Raw genomic sequence first — 25049 nt, forward strand, 5'->3', positions numbered from 1 at the left:
ATCACTTGCAAGAAATGGGTTGTTGCATCCCTCCATCTCTGGCAGCTGCAAAAGACATTTATCCCCTTCCCCTCTCCTCCAAGCAATAGCAGCCGCCGTAGTCTCGCAAGGTGGGACCCAGAGTGCAGCCGAGAACGGGCAGGTGAACATTTGGGAAGAATTCACCTTTTCACTTTATTGCTTTCTTTTGCAATATCTGTTAGGGTGGCAGGTTCATGGGCCCCTCCATTTCCCAGAGGGTCTATGTTTCTACTTGTTTGCTTGGCTGTCAGTCAGAGACAAAAGGAATTCTCCTCTCAGAAAGGTTTCTTGTGTTATTTTGTTGGTCTTTCATCTTCAGTAATATAGCAAGACTCCTTACACCCCATGAAATGACATGATGTCTGAGATTCGCTGTAAATTATTCCATCTAAGATGAGAAGGCTGGGGGAGGGCAGCATGGCAACTAACAGGCTCGCCCTATGGGCTCCTGCAGGCTATTAGAGACCCTGCACTTCTCTCTAAAAGAGAAAAGCTAAAACTTCCTCTATTCTACTAACCCCCCTTCAAATATCCTTGTTTTCAAATTTCTAATCTCCTCTTTTACAGACTGGGCAGGATGCTGGTTTTGACCTAATTTGTTCTCTTGTAACACATTCTATGTAGAAGTGTCCTGCAGTACCCTATAGAATGTGGGTGTACTTAGCACCCACAGATTTCAGCTTTGGCATGTCAGACAAAATTCTTAGCCATCAGGAGAGGCCTTTCAACGTTCTGTTATGTTCACATATATGCATTATTAATTTTGCACACAGACCAAAGAGCAAACTTTCTATTCATGGAGAGCTCACTACTGAGTCTGGCCGCTGTTCATAGGCCATAATGGACATCCCATATTTTTGAGAACTCCAACACCATCAGTGTTAACTCTGAAATTCATAGGGAAGATAAGATGGAAATCTGAAACCGGAAAATGCCAAAAAGGCTTCTAGAGAGCTACCCCAAGCTTCGTTATGGAAATAAGATCTTATCGTGTAAAGAAAAGGAGAGGTAGGCATTGGGTAAAATATCTGCATTGAGTCTCACAGCAAATGACACAACTGATGGATTCCCACAGGGCAGAGAAAAACCTGAAACCACTAAGAGCATCTGGGTTCTTTATCCTTCCATGATCTTCAATCTCAAATATACTCAGCATTGTTTTTTACTAGAACATTTAAAAGGACAGTACTTCATTACATGAGCGATCACTCCTGTTGGTCTCCCAGATAATACATATTGAAGTACTTTTTAGACTGCAAAATGATGAGTAAATGTAAGACATCATGATCATTAAGCTGGCATTTTATTTCTTCTGTTTTTCAGCTCTTTTTTTATGATCAATGTAATCATGCTCTGTGGGGAACTCCATTTCTTCTTGTGTCCTTATTAATACTCTGGCACTAAAAAATGCTAAGAAAAGTAGAGATGCAAGTCTCATATTCCTGTACTTGCCATAACATAGTGGTGTGTTAAGGATGGGGAAATTGATCCAGTTAATGCCCAAACTACTTTAGCTTTGTGTAAGCTGACATTTAAGAAAGATTGAATCGATGTAAAGCCTTCTTTTATTTTATTACTTCATTTTTTTAACATCTTTATTGGAGTATAATTGCTTTACAATGGTGTGTTAGTTTCTGCTTTATAACAAAGTGAATCAGCTATACATATACATATATCCCCATATCTCCTCCCTCTTGCGTCTCCCTCCCACCCTCCCTATCCCACCCCTCTAGGTGGTCACAAAGCACTGAGCTGATCTCCCCGTGCTATGCAGTTGCTTCCCACTAGCTAGCTATTTTACATTTGGTAGTGAATATATGTCCATGCCACTCTCTCACTTCATCTCAGCTTACCCTTCCCCCTCCCCGCATCCTCAAGTCCATTCTCCACGTCTGTGTCTTTATTCCTGTCCTGCCCCTAGGTTCTTCAGAACCACTTTTTTTTAAAGATTCCATATATATGTGTTAGCATACGGTATTTGTTTTTCTCTTTCTGACTTACTTCACTCTGTATGACAGACTCTAGGTCCATCCACCTCACTACAAAGAACTCAATTTCGTTTCTTTTTATGGCTGAGTAATATTCCATTGTATATATGTGCCACATCTTCTTTATCCATTCATCTGTCGATGGACACTTAGGTTGCTTCCATGTCCTGGCTATTATAAATAGAGCTGCAATGAACATTGTGGTCCATGACTCTTTTTGAATTATGGTTTTCTCAGGGTATATGCCCAGGAGTGGGATTGCTGGGTCATATGGTAGTTCTATTTTTAGTTTTTTAAGGAACCTCCATACTGTTCTCCATAGTGGCTGTGTCAATTTACATTCCCACCAACAGTGCTAGAGGGTTCCCTTTTCTCCACACCCTCTGCATCATTTATTGTTTGTAGAGTTTTTGATGATGGCCATTCTGACTGGTGTGTGGTGATACCTCATTGTAGTTTTGATTTGCATTTCTCTAATGATTAGTGATGTTGAGCATCCTTTCATGTGTTGGCAGTCTGTATATCTTCTTTGGGGAAATGTCTATTTAGGTCTTCTGCCCATTTTTGGATTGGGTTGTTTGTTTTTTTTGATATTGAGCTGCATGAGCTGCTTGTAAATTTTGGAGATTAATTCTTTGTCAGTTGCTTCATTTGCAAATATTTTCTCCCATTCTGAGCGTTGTGTTTTCGTCTTGTTTATGTTTTCCTTTGCTGTGCAAAATCTTTTTATTTTATTTTTTAATTGAAGTATAGTTGATTTATAATGTTGTGTTAGTTTCAGGTGTACAGCAAAGCGATTCAGTTATACATACATATATATCTACTTTTTTCAGATTGTTTTCCCTTATAGGTCATTACAAAATATTGAGTATAGTTTCCTGTGCTTTATAGTAGGTCCTTGTTGGTTACCTATTTTCTATATAGTAGTGGTAAAGCCTTCTACAATGCTGTCTTTAAGAGAGTTTTGCTATTCAATCACCTAGTCCATCAGGAACTTGGACTAAGTACCTACCACACAGCATCGATAAGAAGCAGGTACTGAGAAGGAATCCAGCAGAATGGATGCTACAGAATAGATTTCCAGAAAGAAAACTTACAGCATTAAAAAAGAAAACAGCGAGAATAAACAGTTGATGAGGGCTAGGTAGAGCATCCGCAGAGCTGAAGTAAAGCTAAACTTAAATATCCAAAGCCCCACCTTGAAGGCACTTCCTCCTTACTTCCCCAGGAATCACAGAAAAAAAATCACAGAATGGTAGAATCAAATCCTACGCCCCATGTAGACATTCCCCTGGCAACACCTCTATGACTTTTGATAGAATTATTTCTCTGGCTGAAAGTTCACAATATGAAGGGGGCCTATTCCTTCTCTCTCGTGTTCAATAGATGCCAAATTACTTTGTAAGGGAAAAGACTTACACAGATGCCCATTGCTATGATTATTGGGAATGATTTACTTTATGCAGACTGTTTATCCTCCATTAATGCCAGGCCAGGACTAAAATTAAGGTTGCAATAACAGTAGCTGCATAATATTTATCTAGTTCCACATCTCACCAAGGAATTTTAGCCCCTATTCAATTATTCAAAACAATACAGGACGTGTTTAACATTAGCTTGAAAGTAGAATAATCTAGGATGTGAAACAGAGTTGGAGACTTCCAGCCCAGTCCTTTGGCTGGGATGTGGCCATCACGTCACAGCCATCACTCTCCTGTCTGCTCCAGAGCTGTCTACGCCATTTCCTAAAGTTCACTGAGAAATGTCCTCTACAGCTGCCTCTGTTCCATATGGAGAATGGCTCTGTTCTGTTCTGAGGCCTCCCTCTTCATTCTCTTCCCTGTATTACGGGTGGTCCAGCAGTCCCTTTATTGAAGCGGGAAAAGGGCTCTTACCCAATCTTCCACCGCACGCGATTATACTTGGGCTATAAGACTGGAATTGGTTGTGTTCTTAGAGTGTTAAAAGAAAAAGAAAGCACCCCTTTTAGTTGTTCACAGCTTCTTTCTCACAGCTTTTGCATGAGTCCTTGGAGAGAGCATTCAAAGGATATTCTGAAGCAGCCTCTCCCATGGCCCACTGTCAATGAAGCAAGTTCTGTTCCTCCAGGTGTCATCCCCACAAGTTTCTCAGTCTCTCCTACAATAAAGCCCTTGGTATGGATGTACCATGGAGCTCCAGGCTCCTGGAGTAAGACCAGCGAAGACCAGCAGGGCTCCTCCCGCTTCCTCCTTCTGTGGTTTTGGTTCAGGGCACACTTTCAGACACTAGAATTCTGGCACAGTTGAAGGGATGAAACGGCTCAAAACAACAGTAAACAAGTTGGCAATAATTATAACACAATTGCTACACGATTATTCTCAGTGCACGTAGAAGGCTTCACAGTCATTGGACTATATGTTTTGGTGTCCCTTCAGCATTGTGATGCTATTTGAGAAGAGCCATTTCCTGCCCTAACAACCCTTTTAGACTCAAGATTCAGAACCCTGGCATGTTTCAGCACACATGCAATGATTTTGGATGCCAAGTATACTTATCAAACTCTTAATGACACTTTTGATTTAATGTTCCAAATACAAGAGACAGCTGTAAAATTTTAGATTAAAAAAAACAGTTTACAGATTGATCAAAATGTAACAAACACTAAAACTGAAAGCAAAATGAAATAAAGTAATCTGTGTCTGGGTTGTTGGCATAACGAATAGAGAGGAACCACTCAGTGACTTTCACTAAACATCTTAATACATGCTAAGAGGGGACACACACACACACACGTATATACACACACACAAATACACGAAACAACAAACAAAAGGCTTAAACTCTTTTCAGTAATCAATTGTTGGGATAGGTTTGGTGGTTATTCTGAGACTGCTGCATATATATTGTAAAATAAAGCAAATTAGTAATTATGTTGCTATCATTGCAAATTGATTTTTAGCACTGGAAAAAGAAATACAGGTGTAAGATCAATATGGTTCAGTTAAAATTCTGTGGTCCTGAATATGAATCAGAAAAATCTATTTAAATCCATAATACATTTTATCTTAAACATAGTACATGTATTTCTTAGCTCTGAATAATGAAAAAGACCTGGAAACAGTGACCAACACTCTAGCAATGAGCCCCCCAAGAACTCAAATCAGGCTTTCCAAATACCAGTTTCCGGGACTTCCCTGGTGGCGCAGTGGTTAAGAATCCGCCTGCCAATGCAGGGGACACAGGTTCGAGGCCTGGTCCGGGAAGATCCCACATGCAGCGGAGCAACTAAGCCCGTGTGCCACAACTACTGAGCCTGCACTCTAGAGCCCACATGCCACAACTACTGAAGCCCGCGTGCCTAAAGCCTGTGTTCCACAGCAAGAGAAGCCACTGCAATCAGAGGCCTGTGCACCGCAACGAAGAGTAGCCCCCATTCGCTGCAAGTAGACAAAGGGATTCAAGCACCAGTTTGAAGAGGAGGCTCCTACCGGCCAACGTGAGAAAAATCTGAACCTCATTAAGAATAATCATTGCAATGGATTGAAACATATTAAATGTGTTGAAATGTAAAAGTTCACAATAATATATTTTTTAAAATACTTAGTCACCATAGGAGGATGCTAAAGAAGTAACTCATCATTTTGAAAGCTATTAAACAAAAGAAAACAATCAAGGTTTTCCTTCATAAATTGTACCACAGCTAACCAGGATGTGAGAGAAAGTTTCCTTTCATCGAATTGTTCTACTAGTAAATGAGGATAAAAGGATACAATGAGAATATTGCCCCCTAGATCCACAAAGAATTAATGGATCTAGGCAATAATCATTCACGATCATTATTCTTCAAAGGCAGACAACCTGATAATATGTGCATCCTGAAGGAAATATATAATGATATCATCCAGAAGATATTCTTGCTCAAAAATAAAATCTGAATCTAATCAAGCTTCTAGATCTGAACACCAAGTTAAAGGAAATATAAGCATAGAGAAACATGGTAAACAACACCACAGGATTCAATCAGAGAAGTCTAGAATATGAAAGACTTTATAGGACAATCTATTTTCTTCAGCAAATACATTGCAAGGGAAATAAAAGAGACTTATCAGCTTAAAGAGAATTAAGAGACATAGCAGCCAATTACAGTGTATTTACTTACTTGGATTCCTATTCAAAGTGTAAAGAAATTATGGCCCAACTGTGAAAATTTTGTGTTAAAGAATTATTAATATTTGGGGTATAATAATGATATTATTATGTTTTTAAAGGGTCTTTATCTTTCAGAAATAGATGTTGGAATGAGAGGACGTCTGGTGATGGAATAAAAATTCATATTTGAAGGCAAGACAAGAAAAATTTAAACATAAAACATTTTCTCTGCCATTTGGCCTCTCCCCCAGCCCCTCACAACCAATGTGCATCGTGCATCTGCATCCTGCATTAACCACACCTCCCCAATGGCAGAAATACCTGTTCAACCTTAAAGATCCACTTTTCTCCTTCTGGCGCCATGTAAATCCTTACAAGGTAACATACCTTTCTCAGTCCCTTAAGGGGCCACGTAACCCACCACTCACCTTGTACGTACACACGTCTCGGGTGAACTCTATATACGAGGCCAATATATCATTTCCCTTAAAGATAGTGATTGGTGCAGAACAGACTGGTCAGACCACCTGGGGAGATACTGGGCAGCAGCCATTGGAAGTTCTTAGCTGAAATACTTACTTATGCCCTTATAATGTTGGTAGCTATATTACTTGTATTCCGCCGATTTTACAAGATTATTGTGTCCTGCATTACTAAGTGTGTGACTGAGCCTCCGATAAAAATAATGATGACTAGGAGACTTGAAAAGATTAACCAAATATATGGCTCTACAAGATACATGATTGTAATAGTGTCTAACTCTAGATACAGGAAGAAGCAATAAGAGGGAACCATTTCCTGGACCATAACAGACTAGTAAGACAGGTAATTCAGAGACTTTTGGTTACTGTTAAAAGGTCTAGTCCAGTAATAGCGCATTGAATGGCCTATCAATGAAATCCCCTCCTGACCTGGGAATGAGAATTCCCAGGGACAAATTGGTCACGAAATGCCTCCCAAACCTTTGTCCAAATTAAGACCGAAAGGGAAGGGATTATAAAATGAAGAATGTTGCCCACCATCCAGTTCTACAAGAATCAAGTGATTAGCCACTTCAGTCACTGACCTACAGTACACCCTGAAAGGAATTCAGGGCAAAGATCAAGATGAGGCATTTTGTGCTCTGGGAAAACCGACAGAACTGACCCTCAGATAGTTAGATATTTTCAGGAGAAAATTTGATGAACCCAGTTTCTTGCATCTTCCCATACTTAGAAAAACACTGAAACCATTAACTAAGATATCTGCTCCTCCCAAATAGCAGTAACCCTCTACCAAGATGTGTGTTTGATTACATGTAACCCTTCACCAAAAATCACATATATACTGACCTCCCCCTTTACCCCTTTGGAACAGTTTTCTGAAAGTCTGTCTCCTGGGTTATAATTCTCAGGTTGGCTTGAATAAAATTTTCCATTTCTTTCTTAGATTTACTATTGATTAATTTTCATTGACACTGGGATTTGTGTCTAATTAATATGAAAATTGTGAGGAAGTAAAAACAGATAAACTAAGATTGGATATTAGTAGATAATTTTTAAATCTGGGCAATAAATACGTAGGGATTTATTACACTATTCTCTCTAATTTTGTGTATGTTTGAAATTGCTCAGGGTAAGTTTTTTAAAAAGGTATATATATTTTAAATGAAGTTGAAGAGAAGTAGTTTTTGAGGAAAAAAATAGTTTATATAAATCATATGCCAAAATAAATTTCAGATTAATTAAATAGTTAAATGTTTAAAAAGGATATCACAAAAAAATAGACTATGTAGGCGAATAAATATTTTTATATTGGTAGTAATATATTTCCCGTATTAAAAGCAACAAAATAATCATAAAGGAAAACATATAGACTGTATAAAAGTTTAAAATTCATGTATCTTTAAAAACAAAAAACTGGATAAAATATTTGTACAAACTCTGACATATTAATGGTTAATGATATTCCTTCATAAAAGGCATGCACAAATCAATGAGAAAAATACAAGGACCTCAAGGAAAATGAGTATAAAAAGAAAATTCACAAAACAGGGAATATAAATGGGCAATAAAGTTATAAAAATATTAGTCTCCATGGGTAATTATGGAAATGCAAATAAAATAAAAAATATATATAATTTACATATTTAAAAATTTATAATATTTAATACCAGCACGGATGCTTTCTATAGGCGCTATAATAGACTGCTGTTAAAAATGCAAAACAGGACAGATTCTCTATAGGGTAAGTGTGGCTTTATATAGTAAGAAACATTTATAAAAAAATATTTATACTTTCTGAGGCAGTCATTCTACTTCCAGAAATTCAAGGAAAGTACAGGAGGTTGTGTGCAAAAATGGCTGCAGCTGCCCTCACTCCTCCCAGTATTCAGGCCCCTTCTCAAGGTGACTTTGCTCCCACTCCCATCAGGAGGTAGAACCTATTCCTCCATCCTTTGAATCTGGCTTTGGCCATGGTACTTTCTTTAGCCAACTGGACTTGAGAAAATGTGACATGAGCAGAGAATTAAAAACTACTTGTAAATGGGGCCTGCCCTCTCCTGCTGTTGGGGACCCTTCTGCCACCATGAATAAGTCTGGGCTAGACTCCTGGAGGATGAGAGACCAGATGGGGAGGGGCCCAATGACCTCAGCTGTGCCAGTCATTCCAGACACGTGAGTTAGGCCATCCTAGACCACTCAGCCCTGGCAGAGCCAACGCAGACCAGAAAAACTGATGCTCTCTTGACCTACAGAATCATGAAAACTAATAAATGTTTGTAGTTTGAAGTCATTAAGTTTGAAGTGGTTTCCTAATGAAAGCTAAATTACTTAAAGTAATCAGAAAAATGGACAATTATATGTGCAAAGATGTTCATTTTTATATCATCTATGTTAATAAATTGGAAATAACATAAATGCCCAACAAGAAAGAATGGTTAATAACAACTGCAGATTTGAAATCATAAAATCATTAAAAATCATATTTTCAAGACATAATGATATTTTATCATGGATAACTTTATTAATGATAAAACATTTTAATGATATTGGAAAATGTTTACAATGGAAAATTAAAGAAAGCAGATTATAATTATACGCAAAGTATGATTTTCAATTATGCAAATATATGTGTCTGGTATCACAGATGGAGATTTGACCTGAAGACTTATTTTAAGAATCATTGCTTTAAAATTTGCATGCAATGTCTCACTTTGTGTCTGGGGAGACTCTTCCTGGCTTCTGTGTGGTCCCTTGAAGTTATGCAATGTAAAGCAAGAGTGAATATGTAAATGTGTTGAAGCAATCTACATGCAGAAGGTTCTGAGATGTTCTGTTTAATAAATGTAAAACAGCTGCATTTTAAAATGACGTCTCTGAAGATCAGTTCCTTTAGAGAATATTTGTTCTCTAAACCTGGACTTAGATGGCTATATACCTTCAAATCACTGCTTGTCCTTAAAGAGATGTGATGCTGTTCTTGAACAGTTTTTTTGCAGAAGGTGTAGCTAGAATATGGAGGGGTTTGATCTTCTGTTCGTGTGACATTGGAAGTGATCTGGAAATCAAGGTCCATGTTGGGCTTGATGCAGCAATAGCCTTGACTTCAGGAAATGTTCTGTAAGACTAGTATGAGTGAGTCATCTGCCCCCATGGCCAGATAGACCATGCCCCTGTGGGTGGGGCTGGGGTCTGCTATTCTCTGTAGGGAATGGAAGTCCCTGCTTTTAATCATTCTGTAAAAGGGGTTAACACAGAGGCAGTCAATGAAAAGTGAAGAAGGCAACTCTTGGACTCTCCTGGAGTGGGTGGATTTCCATTCCCTTCAAGGCTGTGGCCAGTTCAACTTTATGAGTAGGCATTTCTAGAAGCAGTTTTAAGTTGTTTTCTATGTTACATTTCTCTTCTGTGTCCCCTAAACTTCAGTGAATTCTTCTGAAAAACGCAGCCTATTTTTTCAGCTGCGCATTGGGGATTTAGAAAAGGGCTGTCCCAAGAACTGGAGGGAAAGGCCACAGGATAATCAGTGTTCTGTTCCAAAAGGTGGAGTGATGATATCACTAGTGGTCGCCAAGGGAGGACCAGGGGAAGAAGCATCTAACGGGTCATGTCACAAGGCCAGCAGCTGCCACGGCACGGTTGTAATGCAGTGGATGCCACAGCAGAACAGGCCTATTTCTGAGCATTTATGAGACCGAGCCTCTGAAAAACTCTCAGAAGCTTCTGAGGAACACTATCTGGCGACTCCATTGTTGGAACTCAAGTTAGCATAACTGGACATTAAAAATGAAGGTCAGGGGCTTCCCTGGTGGCGCAGTGGTTGAGAATCTGCCTGCCAATGCAGGGCACACGGGTTCGAGCCCTGGTCTGGGAAGATCCCACATGCTGCGGAGCAACTGGGCCAGTGAGCCACAATTACTGAGCCTGCGCGTCTGGAGCCTGTGCCCCGCAACAAGAGAGGCCACGATAGTGAGAGTCCCGCGCACCGCGATGAAGAGTGGCCCCCACTTGCCACAACTAGGGAAAGTCCTCGCACAGAAACGAAGACCCAATACAGCCACAAATAAAATTAATTAATTAATTAATTTAAAAAATCTTAAAAAAAAAAAAAATGAAGGTCAAAGCAAGCAAGCCGCAAGACCAAGCCCAAGGAATTGCAAGGTCACTTGGTGGAGCCCTTGAGTGTGGGCTGGGCTTCCTGACTTCCTTCTAATGAACAGAATAAGATGGAAGTAACCGTGTGTAACTTCCAAGGCCAGAACACTGGGACTCTCTCCTTGCCCTTTTGAGAATCATCACTCTGGGGAAGCTAGTTGCCATGTTGTGAGGACACTCAAGCAGCCTTACGGAGAGACACACACGGTGAGGACCTGGGAACTCCAGCCAGCAGCTGTAGGACTGGGCCTTCTTGGAAGCAGGTCCTCCAGTCCCAGTCAAGTCTTCAGATGAGTACAGCTTACTGACACCCAGATTGCAACTTCATGAGAGACCCTGAGTTAGAACCACCCACCTAAGGCACTCCTGAACTCCTGACCCACAGAAACTGAGACAATAAATGTTTATTGTTTTTTTTTTTTAAAAAAACGAAAACAAATGAAGGTTAAAGAAGACTAACAAGGTGACCTTATTTTGTAGCCTCAGGCAAACAAGGGCTGCTGGGGTTGATAGTTTATATGCAAATATGTAAATAGCTATGCAGAAAAAAGACTAGAAGGAAATGCACCAAAATGTTAACCAACTGGGTCAATCCTTGCTGTGAGATTATTAGAAATTTTTATTTTCTTTTGTATTCTTTCCACATTTTTGCAAAATTTCTACCATAATAATCAGAACAAATATTACTTTAAAAAACTGATCAGATGGCCTTATTTAAGCATAATGTGTAGATGTGTGAAAGGCTGAAACTCCCCAGAACTCTTCTATATATAGACTTCTATACATAGACTTCAAAATATAGACTCTGGGAAGTGTATATTTTGCATTTACAGTGATATAATTTTTCTTTCTCATTTCTTTCATCTCTCTTAAAATATTCTCTTCTATGCTGCCATCCTAAGGTTCTTTCAGGAAAACTTACATTTTAACAGAGGTTTGAGTTAAAGAAATGCAACTGAAACTGTGCGTCTCAGATTGGGACTTGAACCCACGTGCCAGGACTCGAACCCGGCCAGAACCCAGATTGAGACTTGAATCTATGGTCTTTTAACTGAGATCACACACCTGGTCTCAGGACTTAATGAAGCTCAGGTTCTTGATGTCTCACTGCAGAAAGAATTCAGTGAGAGACAAAGTGACAGGTAAGAAGTGGATTTACTTAGAGAGAAACACACTCCACAGACAGAGTGTGGGCCATCTCAGAAGGCGAGAAAGGCACCAGGGTATGGGGTTGTCAGTTTTTAAAGGGGCGGGTAATTTCATAGGCTAATGAGTGGGAGGAGTATTCCAGCTATTTGGGGGAAGGGGTGGGGATTTCCAGGGATTGGGTCACCGCCCACTTTTTGACCTTTATGGTCAGCCTTGGAACTGTTATGGTGCACGGGTGTGTCACTTAGCTTGCTGATGTGTTATAATGAGCATATACTGAGACTCCAGGTCTAGTGGAAGCCGACTAGTCTGCCATCTTGGACCTATTTGGTTCTAATTAGTTTATGTCATGTCCTCAGGCGATGTCATTCTTTTAAAGGTTGTGCCCTGCCCCCTTCCCTCCTGTTTCACAACCATCATCAGTGAGAATACAGTCAATAGCCAAAATCAAGGAAGGTATTTTGGATTGTTTGGCCTTTCCCAGAAACTAAGGAGATCATCCCCATAGGCCCCTGGATGTAACAGAATTTTCTTTTTGACCACATTGCATATAAAGCCAGACTCCTCGAACCTTTTTTTGGATGTTAGAACTGCAAAGGACTTGATGGATGATTTGAGGGACCTGCTTTCCTCCGTACTCCTCCTGCACAGGGCTGCCATGTAGCAGGCACGTATACAGGCTGAGGACCACCAGCTTGCATCTGGGAAGACAGGCAGCTAACGCTAGCTCAGAGCACCTTGGCTTTCCCTTCATGGCACTCTGCAGATGAAGTGATTTCCAAGTCCCCAAATCCTAAGAGAAATGAATGAGTTTGTCTTTCATTTCCTGTCCCACAGCCAGTATGTAAACACTAGTGAGCTCAGGAAGGTGACACAAAAAGTGGAAGAAAGGGCGCAGATAGGGAAGGTAATGTTCCTGAAGGCAAACTGCCTGCTGCATAACTTGACCGAGGGGAACCTTATCAACCACACAGCACAGATACCACTGCTCTCCGCTCCTGTGCCAGTGGTGGGCTTCATCAGTCAGTCAGGGGCTGTGTCTCAGCACACAAGGCAGTCTCATGACCTTCCCCGATACACTACTGCTGGCAGCCAGTGCCCACTGGATGCAGTCAGCCTGGAAAAGAACAGCCTTCTGCCATTTCCAGCCCAGAGTAAACATTCTCCATCGTTGGTGGTGCGCCTGAAACAGAGCAGGATCCTGTGGGCCCCTCTTGGGAACAAACGCTTTCTGTGTCCCCTGTTCCTTATTTGTAGGAAATAGGTTTCATTCAGCCTCCTTGACCTTCCCTGAGCTCCAAAGGGCAGATTCAAACAAGTTCCAAAGGGCAGATTCCCTTGCTTAACAAGGAAGGGAGGGGATGCAGAAACAAAGGAGAAGCAGTCAAGAAACAACAGTGCAGCTGTGGGGCAGGGTCCTGGTTCCTCCTCAAGGACTATATATAACAATATCTTTGAGTTCTTCTGTAGGAACTAAGGTCCCAACCCAGGTGGAGGATGGTAACTTCAGGCTGAGCACAAGATTCCTGGAGCACCGCCCTGTTACCTCACCACCAACCAATCAGAAGAAAGTCACACACCCTGAAGCCTTCACCCTAAATTTTGCCTATAAAACTTCTCCCCAGAAATGATCAGGGAGTTTGGATTTTTGCATATAAGCCACCCATTCTCCTTGCTTGGCCCTGCAATAAACCTTCCTTTGCTCCAAACTCTGACATTTAGGTTTGTTTGGCCTCACTTTGCATCGGGCATACAAACTTGTGTTAGGTCACACACCTTCAAATTAAGGTGTCTCAAAAGAGTCCAAAGTGCAAGCAGGAAGCATATGATGGTAGGAAGCAGTATCACTGCTATCAGGCTTAAGCAAAGAGCAGAATGTCAGAAAGCATACAGATGGAGAGGGACAAACCTACCTTTCATGAAGCAATAAAATCTAAGCAGTTTGCAGGTAATAAACCTGGTGAATCTACATCCAACCCTGAGAGATGGATAGTATCAACTTCACTTTATAGCTGAATATCAAAAAGGTTCAGAAAGTTTATGTCACGATTCAAGGGGCAGAGCTGGGGAGGATTTGAACACAAATCAGTCTGATTAGAAAACTCAAGTTGTTTCAATGACACTAAATAGCAGGCATCTAAAAGATAAATTTACCATGACTGACTGGGCTCATGAATAGAGCCATCTTAACCCAAATCATATAATCTCGAAAAGAACATACTGTCTTGGGCTAGGGCTGAATAAAAGAGATCTCCGGGCTGTTCAGCACTCAGAAGTGCATTCTGAGCAAAGAATAGAGTTTAATCCCTCAAACAGAAGCTCTTATCTGTACATGGTTAGATGGAGGTTTTTACCAACCACTTCAGTCTTACCTTAATCACCATGCAGCTCCTCTCCAGCTATTATCTGTTAAGCCTCTCTCTTAGTCATCGAATATTTCAGACATGAAGTAATGGAATGCAGAGTTATAGGCTGAGTACTAGCCTTTTGGTTTCCATTTAAATTTACAGCTTGCTGGTATGAAAAGAGTCCCGGGGTGCTAACTAAGGTGGTGATTATACTGTCCATCAATTAGTTTGCATTTCGGCACAGTGTTCATGGCCCCTCTCCCTCATAACAAAGGGCTGTTTAACTCAACACATACACACACGCATGCTTTCTCCCAAGCATTTTTATTGAGTTACAGAGTGTGTGTCCCCCAGGTGTGCCTGCCACAATACATTAGTTGTATCGGAAAAATGATCAGAGACATATTTCAGCTAGTCAACTCCCACAGCTGAGACCAGTTTTTCACTACAATACTATTTTTTCACCACCCTGCGTTAGAATTAATTATCTTGTTGCCATGTTACATTCCTCTCCCCACTTAAAATTTGCAAGGGAGGAAACCTTTGGGAGTTTTCCAGGGAAAATCACTTGTAGGGAATCTTCATTTCTGAACGTGGAAAGCCTTTGTGTCCTTTTTAGATGATTAGGATGATAAGCATCAGGTAGCTGGAAGTGGTAGAGACACAGGGTTGTCAGATAAGATACAAGATGCCCAGTTAAATTTGAATTTCAGATAAACAATGACTTTTTTTTTTTTACTGTATGTCCCATGTGACATTGAGACATATACTAAAAAAAGTATGCATTGTTTTTCTGCAATTCAAATTTTGCTGGATGTCTTTAATTTGCAAAATCTGCCAACCCTAGACAGACAGAGAAAAAGGAAGGAGGATGAGATTCATAGGCGTTGCAGACACTAGAAGGTGATATAATTGTGCAATCTATTAGAACAATACACCAAATAGGCATAAGCTGCCTACCTCTGCTTTAATTTATGCATTGTGATCATTTTAAAGTAAAGAAAGGAAAAAAGGAATTTGGGGAAACGAATGAACATACTTCAAAGGCCATGGAGGTTTCTGGACATTTTCGGGGAGGACCCTTCCATCAGATTCTAGGAATCCCTAGTCTTGTAACCACCGGTCTGCAAGAAAATCCAACATAGAAGTCAAACTCCCCTGATAATATAGGAGATGAAGGGAAATACTCTTCCAAACTGAAAATGAAGATTCATACGGCTATGCAGCTCTAGCAGTTTTTCTAAGCTGATCTTCGTTTTTTGAATAAAAACTGGTGTGATACTATAAGTCTATCTAATATGTCCTCATAACCACTATAGAAAAGCACCTTTATTAAATAATCAACGAATTTGCTGAAGGCTACCAAATATACAGTATTGTGCTCAGAATTAAGGTAATAAGATGAAAAACAATAATTTGTACCCCCAAAATACAAGAGACAAAAATAACTATGATAGCACAAAATATATGTGTTGTAGCAAAAGCATGAATAAAGTGCAAGTGAGCAGCTAGCTGAAGGTGGGAATGGGTCACACCTTCACCAAGGTGAAATCTGACCGTAACCTTGAAGGAAGGGTCTGATCTCAATATGCAGGCAGTAAACAGTAGATACTCCAGGGTTATGAACAAAGACAGAAGGAGTGAAATGGCAACATGGTCCAAGAAGCACAGAGCAGTGTAGTGAGTAGAGAGTTTCGTAGCTGAGAACGTTGGAGAAGGAGTAGCTAAGAGTCATATTATGGAGGGAGTTTAAGGCCAAGATTATATATTTTGGCAGTTAGAAGTTATCAAAGATTTTCAAAGGCAAGAATACTCATAAGATCTGTTTTCTAAAAAGATTCCCATAGAAAACAATGTGAAAGCTAGCCTGCAGACTTTAGAGATCAGGACACCAGCTTCGGAGTATACTATTTATCCAGGAGCCATGTTTATTCCAAAGGAGAAACAGAAGGAAAGAGACCCATTAGAGAAGACTGACAATGACTGGTCAGAGAGGCAAAAAAATATGAAGAAACTGGAGTCACAAGAGTCAGTGAACAAGAAAGGGGAGTCAAGGAATGAGAGCTGTCAGGTAGGCAGCTCTCAAGAAGGGGCAGTGGAATTAGCAATAAAGCATCCCAGGCAGAATGTTCAGAGGACAATTTTAGGTCAGTGGTAAGGGCTAGGGCTTGGTGAGGAGTGAATGGAAGTGTTTCTGCTTCCAGTAATGTAACTGATGAAAACACAGCAAACACCCTTTAAAACACGTATCTCACTTGAAAGAAAGGGAAAAATCCTAAGCGCTAAGAAAACCAAATGACCAACTAAAAAAGGAAACAGAAAACCAGACAGGAAAGCAAATGCTGGATCAGTAACTATGCTCATGGAATTTTCCCATTCCAGGGACCTAGAACTTGGGGAACAGGGCACAAAGCCTCCACAAGGTGGGGAGCTGGGACTTAGATACCCATGAAAACCCAAGAACTTTGTAGATGCTCCGTGAAATGATGGATTAGAAAAAAAAAAATTCTATTTGCCTACAAAGGAAGACAATACAGAAAGATACCAGTTTCAGCTCTTCTTAGAGAAACAAAACCTCTCCATACCTCGGCCATAAGTAGCCAGATAAAATCCAGGACAAATATTTCGTAGGACAAATTAAAACTAATAAAAATGTTTATTATTTACCTGAAAATCAAATATAACTGGATGAAAATCAAAATCTTGTTCCCTAGAGCTGTTATATTGACTTTCCTACTCCTCCCCCAAAACCAAGAATTTTTAAATACAGGCCTATTCCATGTGAGCCTGGAGCTTAAATTTATACAACACCAGGGTTTGGAAAACCATGAGCCAAAACACTAACTGAATGTTGTCCTAATTGGGTAGCATCCCGGGGTGTGTGGTAGAAGCAAATGCAAAGGAATAAACACTCACCCCAAGCTCTCAGGATTGCCACAGATAAAGAGCAGTCAGATATAAATTCTCAACACAAAATAACCGATAAAAATGTCGAATCACTATATTGTACACCTGGAACTAATATAATACTGTAAGTCAACTATACTTCAAAATGCTGGAGAGGGTGTGGAGAAAAGGGAACCCTCTTGCACTGTTGGTGGGAATGTAATTTGATACAGCCACTATGGAGAACAGTGTGGAGGTTCCTTAAAAAACTAAAAACAGAACTACCATATGATCCAGCAAACCCACTCCTGGGCATATACCCTGAGAAAACCATAATTCAAAAAGAGTCATGTACCACAATGTTCATTGCAGCACTATTTACAATAGCCAGGACATGGAAGCAACCTAAGTGTCCATCAATAGATGAATGGATAAAGAAGTTGTGGTGCATATACATTCAATGGAATATTACTCAGCCATAAAAAGAAATGAAATTGAGTTATTTGTAGTGAGGTGGATGGACCTAGAGTCTGTCATACAGAGTGAAGTAAATCAGAAAGAGAAAAACAAATACCATATGCTAACACATATATATGGAATCTTAAAAAAAAGAAAATGGTTCTGAAGAACCTAGAGGCAGGACAGGAATAAAGGCACAGACGTAGAGAATGGACTTGAGGACATGGGGAGAGGGAAGGGTAAGCTGGGACAAAGTGAGAGAGTGGCATGGACATGTATATACTACCAAATGTAAAATACATAGCTAGTGGGAAGCAGCTGCATAGCACAGGGAGATCAGCTCGGTGCTTTGTGACCACCTAGAGGGTGGGATAAGGAGGGTGGGAGGGAGATGCGAGAGGGAGGAGATACGGGGATATATGTATACATATAGCTGATTCACTTTGTTATAAAGCAGAAACTAACACACCATTGTAAAGCAATTATACTCCAATAAAGATATTTAAAAAAAAGAGAGGTTAGCTTAAAAAACATATCTGAGGATACAGGCCACCAGAGGAAAGAGTTTGTAGAAATAAAACCTTCAAAAGTAGACCTCCCAGAATTTCATATATCAAAATTTGTGAAAGATAACAAAATACAAATAAGAAATCTTAAAAAACCAAATTAGACTTTTGGAAATTAAAATGTAATCACTGAAATATAACTGAAATATAATTATTGAAATTAAAAATTAAATGGTTTAAAAAGAAAATTGGACAGAATATAGGAGAGAGAATTAATGAACAGGAAGATAGATTTTTTTAAGTTTATAGAATGTAGCAAGTAGAACCAATGAGATGAAAAATATGAAAAAGACTTAAGAGAAATGGAAAATAAAATGACATTTAACATACTTCTAATTGGAGTTCTAGAAAAAGACAATATTTAAAAATATAAATGGCCAAAAAATGTCCTTGATAAAAACCATGAATCCTCAGATTCAGAAATACAAAAATTTTAAAGGAAAATGTCTGTGTGTTTTTTTTAATCCACACCTAGACATACCATAGCAATACTACAGACCACCAAAGACAAACATGACCTTAAAAGCAGCCAGAGAGAAAGCACCTTCCAAAAAACATATTAGCAGGACACCTACAAATAAATTAGAATTAGAATAACAGAATATCTCTTAGAAGCCATGAGAAAGTAACTTCAACTTACAATTTCATACCTAGCTAAATCCCCACTCAAGAATGAGATCAAAGAAATATATTTTCTGACAAAAATTTTAGCTTACTATGAATAGACTTTCACTAAAAGAGTAACTAGACAAAGTCTGAAACGAATGGTCAGCAAAGAGATTGTTAAATGCATAGGTGAATCTAATCAAATATTGGTGGTAAAAAACACAATATGATAATGTCGAATTAGGGAAGTACAAAAACAAGATAGAACTAAAATACTGTACAATAATAAAGAATTAGTGAGGGTTTTTTCATATCAGAAGAGATAGTTATTAAATTAAGCGTGCATATAGAATTTTGAGTAGTTAGTAAAAGAATAAAAATAGTCTTTTAAAAAATAGAGGAAAAATGAATTAAAGCCAAACTCACAGTAGTTAAGAATAAAAAAAGCTCTTTGAAACTAGGCTTAATAATTATAGATGCCATTACATCCAAATATTTTTCTGTTAATCACAAGACCATAAAAGATTTGTTTTGTTTTTCTAAGTAAAACAACAACAGGGGCTTCCCTGGTGGTGCAGTGGTTGAGAATCTGCCTGCTAATGCAGGGGACACGGGTTCGAGCCCTGGTCTGGGAGGATCCCACATGCTGCGGAGCGGCTGGGCCCGTGTGCCACAACTACTGAGCCTGCGCGTCTGGAGCCTGTGCTCCGCAACAAGAGAGGCCACGATAGTGAGAGGCCCGTGCACCGCGATGAAGAGTGGCCCCCACTTGCCGCAACTAGAGAAAGCCCTAGCACAGAAACGAAGACCTAACATAGCAATCAATCAATGAATGAATCAATAAATAAATCTTTAAAACAACAACAACAACAACAACAAAAAACAACTACAGAATGGGAGAAGTATTTGCAACATACAGATCTATGCAAAGTAAACATCCAGAATGTAAGACACCTACAAGTCAGAAAGAAAAAGACAATTCACGGGAAAAAAAAATGGGAAAAAGACGGAAAAAGCAATTCATAAAAGAGGAGACGTAAGTGACCAACAGATATAAGATAACCTGCTCAATCTTAATCATAATCAAAACACCTCTCTGAGGTTCCATCTCATACCATCTATCAAATTAGCAAAAATTAATAAATTTGGACAATATCAATTGTTGGCGAGGATGTGAAGCAATATATTACTCTTATGTATGACTGGTGGTAGTATAAATTGGTTCAGTGATTTGAAGAACAAATGGAAACCTCCAGTAAATCTGACAAGGCATAATCCCCACAGTTCAGCAGTTCTACTCCTAGGTGTATACCCTTCACAACTCTTGCACATGTACACCAGGAGACATGATCATGGCAACATTATTTGAAACAAGAAAAAATTGATTTGTAGTGACAAATGTCAATCCATAAGACGCTCCCTCTAAACCGCCTGGTAAGAAATTAACTGCATTAGAGGCTTCTCCCCAGGAGGAGGGGTTGCACCTCCCACGGTCCCGCAGACTTCCATGTATGCGGCAGCTTATGTTCCCAACAACTGCAAACAGCTCACGCTTTACCCTTAGACTGTCTGATGCCAAAGCAGTCCGTTCCCAAGTCCTCCAAGGCTCTTCTCCTGTTCAGCTCTCAGAAAGGGAGAGCAACAAGGTGGGAACATCCCACTGGTGGAATCTGTCTGCAGGAGACCTGTCCCACAGTGCTTCCACATGCGCTGGAGCTCAAGCACGCCTCTAGAAAGGATGCTGGCCTCTGACCACTTTCCTGCCAACGAGTCCCTTTTGGCACCAAGTGATACTGACAAATCTGTCTTGACCCCTTGACACAAAATTTGCAAGTAAACTAGATGTTCATCAACGGGAGAGTGTGGAAACAAATTGGGGAATGCCATACAATGGAACACCACCATCATGGATGAACCTCACCAACCCAATAATGAATGAAAATACCACGATGCCACATACAGTATAATACCATCATGTAAAGTTTAAAAATACGGAAAACAATATGATATAATGATTAGGCATGCATGCATAGCTAGTATTACTATAAAGAATGATATAGAAATGATAATTATCAAATCCAAATTTAAGATAGTGGCTGCATCATTGTATATTTGAAGGAAGTGAGATGCAAGTGGACAGAAGCATCAATTTTGTTGGTAATGTTTTATTTGATAAGCTGAGTGGTGAAACACAGGTCTTTACTGTGCCCTTCGTTACACGTTTCCTTCTGAAATATTTCACAACAAATGTTTTAAATGAATGGGTATGAGGTAAGGAAGCAGAGTCAGCACATATCGCTCTTGTAAAGCAGAAAATTCACAAAGATTGACGAAGGTTTCTCCTAGGTCAGAAATGTAGAGACCCCTGGAGATCACCCACATGGGAGTCAAAAGGAAGGGAAACATTCTCCAGAATGTTCTGGACTCATTCTACAGCACTGTGATGATTATAAATAAAATCAGATCTTCACCAGCCTGGGAATTATATAATTAATATATACATTTTAATTAATGAAGCAATCTTCTGCAATAAATAATCCATTTTGCCTATCTTTTAATGTACTAAACAACCTCTATATACAATATCACTTCACTGGCAAAAAAATAAACAAACAAAAAAAACACTTTCTAGATTACCTATGCAAATGCCAAAATTTAGTGTGGAATTGCACTGATACTCATTACATATACTTCTGGTCTTGTATGGTAGCTCTCTCTCTAAGTATTTTCCCAGCGAATGGATGAATAAATGGGATGAGTGAAAATCACTTAAAGAATTAGTGTGTGCTGAAATGGCTCAAATTCATGTTGATTGCAGCCGAAGCACAAATTTCAACAAATATGAAGACCTACCACCCGTCAAGCCCTGTGCTAGACAGTAGGGATGTGAAGACAGTTAAACTTCTTCCTAAGAATCCACACTATAATTGCATCCTTACACTTATTACCTTTTATGGAAACGACTCCCCCATTCTCCTGCACCCTTTGTGAAAACAAGGATTTTGCTCCATTTCTCTATTTATCCCTACTCAGCAAGTAGGCATAGATATAGGTAGATAAGTGTGACAGTTAAATTGTAGAGTCAAATACAAGTTCTTTGGGGGCCCTCTGGTATTTGAGGATCTTTTGCAATTATGTGCATATCTGTTCATATGGACACCAGAGATTTCTTTACAGCTGTAAGAGCAGCGAATGTTAGCAGCTAGATGTATCTCTGCTTTCCCAGAGTAAAGTGTTCTAATTGTTTCCTTTCCTTCTACCTGTCTTATTGAAGTTCTTTTCCCCCCCTTCAGACAATGTGATTACCTTACGAGAAAAAAATACGTAAGTTTGTTGTATAAAAATATTTTATAAATACTGTGTTTAAACAGAAATTCTAATTTTATTTTAAGAGATATATTATTTTTACCTTTCTCCACCATCTTCCTCCACAGCTGCATCTGGTTCTGTGCTTTCTGGCCACCAAGAGTGAGGGTCCTAAAATTTGGTCTAGAATCCCAATCCATTGCAGGACGCCAGCCAAGAGCTGGGAAGACTCTGGAATAGTGTTTCTAGAGCAGGCCAGAGTCAGACAGCGACTGCCCTGTCCCCAGCCATCCCCTGGCTGTGCCTGGTGCCAACAGAGTGGGAGGCGATGAAGACAAGCACGTGGGCACAGCTTCCTGCCAGGGCAGGAGCCAGCCCCGAGGCCATGGCCTGAGAGCCTGCTCTGAGAGGCTGTGGTTTGTCCAGTTTAACCAGTTCAACCAGCGGGAACACCACACCTCAGCACGTAGGGACCAGAGGGGGGGTGGCAGGACTTCAACAAGTCAGATGTCTGCTTAGCAAAGCCACCTTGAATTCAAACACTTCCAGGGCGGAATCACCATCCATCACCTCTATCATGTAAATGGAAAACCTATTACAGCAAGATGCCTTTCTCCATTCAGTGATCAACACATCTATCCTGGTTCGACCCTCATTCGCAGATCAGCCCAAGTCATATTTCACCATTTTATCCAGAGGAATCTATAGAAAGCCTTGTCTTAGAATTAGGCTGTCTCTGCTTGCTTCTTTCTGCAGCAACAACTCGGAGAATGCATGAATCAGTCAGTCAGAGGGGAGGGGAAGGAAAACGTGGTTGATACACCCTAAAAAGGGGGGCTGGGGAATTGAAATATTTATAACTAGAGCATAGTCTTCACGGAGTGGGGCTGAAGTATTTCACAAGCAGGCGAAACTGTACAAATTCAAAATCAAGATACTCATACGTTTCACATTGCCTATGAAATACTGACAGGAAAGACTACTTTCAGAGCACCCTTTCTAATGTGGAGATAAGGTAGTGAGAAGTCTAACTGCTGAGGAACTGGATTCCTGGCTTCCAACAGTGCTTGGTCCATTCATTTATGGCAGTAAATAAATGTTATGAAAGTTCATGTAGAAACCATTATCTAAATGGCTAAATATGAAAGGCTTGCATTATGGCCAGGCATGCATTTCTGGCAGGGAAGTACAAGTTTGCTCACAATGTCTTTTTTTAGATTACTTTGAGGAAGAATGTCATCATTGGAATACTGCAAACCATAACAAGTTTCGTCTTTTTTTTTATTGTGGAATGAGAAATGACATCAGTTTACATGTCATCTGAGAAGAAAGGAATTTATTTTATTGAAAGGCATCCAAATCTCCCTTTCTTTGGGAGGCTTTGTTACTGAAACAAACTTTATCATTGTCAATTGTTTGACCATTTATGGGATTGGTAGCTAAATAGAAGTTTGTTTCATCAAGTCTGTACATTTGTACATATTTTTATTGACCTAGTCATTTTACCGGTATTATACACCCATGACAGTCTTAAGGCAATACTAACATTTAAAGCCCCATTATTCTAAACTCAGTAGTAAAACACCATGAAGAATGTGAGATCCTTTTATTTATCTGTGTGTGTGTATACTGTATATATATGAAATTATCTCAACCCACCCCACAATTCCTCCATGACCTGTAAACTATAGCTTCTAATGTTTTAATTGTCCTCAATTATATCCCCACTGCCACTGCCTGTGTTCTGTCCCTTGGCATCTTTCACCTGAATTCATCCAATGATCTCCCAACCAATCTCCCCAACTTCAAACTTCCTGTCTACAGTCCACTTTCCAACCAACTCCACTATTCTACTCAAGTCATTTGTGAGGCTCCCGCAGCCTTGAAGATAAAGTCCAAAAGCCTTCATGTGGTACCCAAAGCTCTCATGACCTGGGCCAGTTTTTATCCTTCCAACCTCTTCACCCAGTTCCCCCACTCACATTCCATAGGCCAACCACAGGGAAATAGTTGCAGTTCTGGAAAGCACCATACACTCTCTTACCTATAAGCCTTCACATCTTCAGCTTCCTCTGCCTAGAAAACACTTCTTCCCAACTTCCGTACCCCTCTCTGAAACTTTTACCTGTTAAACTCCTACTTGTCCCTTAGGACTTAACCCTGGCATTACTTCCACATGGAAGCCTTCTCTGACACACCTCTGCCCCTGCACCTTGGTCAAATGCCCTCTGTATGCTCTCTGGGTACTATGTGCTTAACACATGTTTGTAGGATGAATCATTTACCCTAACAAACATCTCCAATTGCATGAAACCTCTCTGATGTGACGATGATCATTGCTTGCCATCTCATGAACATGCCCTGCACATGCCCACCTCCACACCTTTGCTCACACTGTTCACCCACCTTGGGATGGTTTCCTTCTTCTTCAGAGATTTCTCTGAACATTTCAACCCTAGGCAGCATTTCTGACCTCTGAATTCATGGCACATTTTGTGTATGTTTCTCATTTTATATTTATTTATACACAGTGTCAGTGACATCATTTCTATTTTAACTTTTGAGTTATTTAACTTTTTTATAGATATACATCTAGTCCCCTACTAAATATACTTTAAGCAACTTAAAAACAGGAACAGATATCACTTTGCATTCCTCTTCTTTCTCCTACGAATTCACATAGCTCAGCACAGATAATCAATACACATTTTTTAACATTTGTTATATGATGAGGAGAAGACTAACAAATGAAGAGAAGTCTATACAATGTAACAAATATGTTTCATTTTCAAGCGAATAAATTATTTCAAATGAGATCATAAACAAAATGAGAAATTCATGACCATGAACATAATTTACTGTAGGCTGGCACGTGAATGTAAAGCCTTGGGAAGCAGCAGCTGCAATGGAAACTCCAATTATCGTGCCAAGAGTGTGAAGGCACTCAGCTGT

The 25049-nt window shown here is 39.8% G+C and overlaps 1 protein-coding gene across 3 annotated transcripts in view; it reads right to left on the reverse strand.

Moving 5' to 3' along the window:
* The window catches only part of NCKAP5 (NCK associated protein 5), a 1062317-nt gene that overhangs the window by 1010162 nt on the left and 27106 nt on the right, over positions 1-25049 (reverse strand). Inside the window, exon 1 of one of the 3 annotated variants that reach the window (XM_057551415.1) lies at positions 24142-24191. The exons of 1 other annotated variant lie outside the window; for it this stretch is intronic. The gene's annotated coding sequence lies outside the window, so the exon portion shown is untranslated. Of the gene's footprint in view, positions 1-22200; positions 22397-24141; positions 24192-25049 lie in introns of those variants that run through there. One more of the 3 variants, XM_057551413.1, reaches the window with a different exon arrangement.

This window comes from Balaenoptera acutorostrata, chromosome 8 (genome assembly GCF_949987535.1).
Source record: "Balaenoptera acutorostrata chromosome 8, mBalAcu1.1, whole genome shotgun sequence".
Lineage (NCBI taxonomy): Eukaryota > Metazoa > Chordata > Mammalia > Artiodactyla > Balaenopteridae > Balaenoptera > Balaenoptera acutorostrata.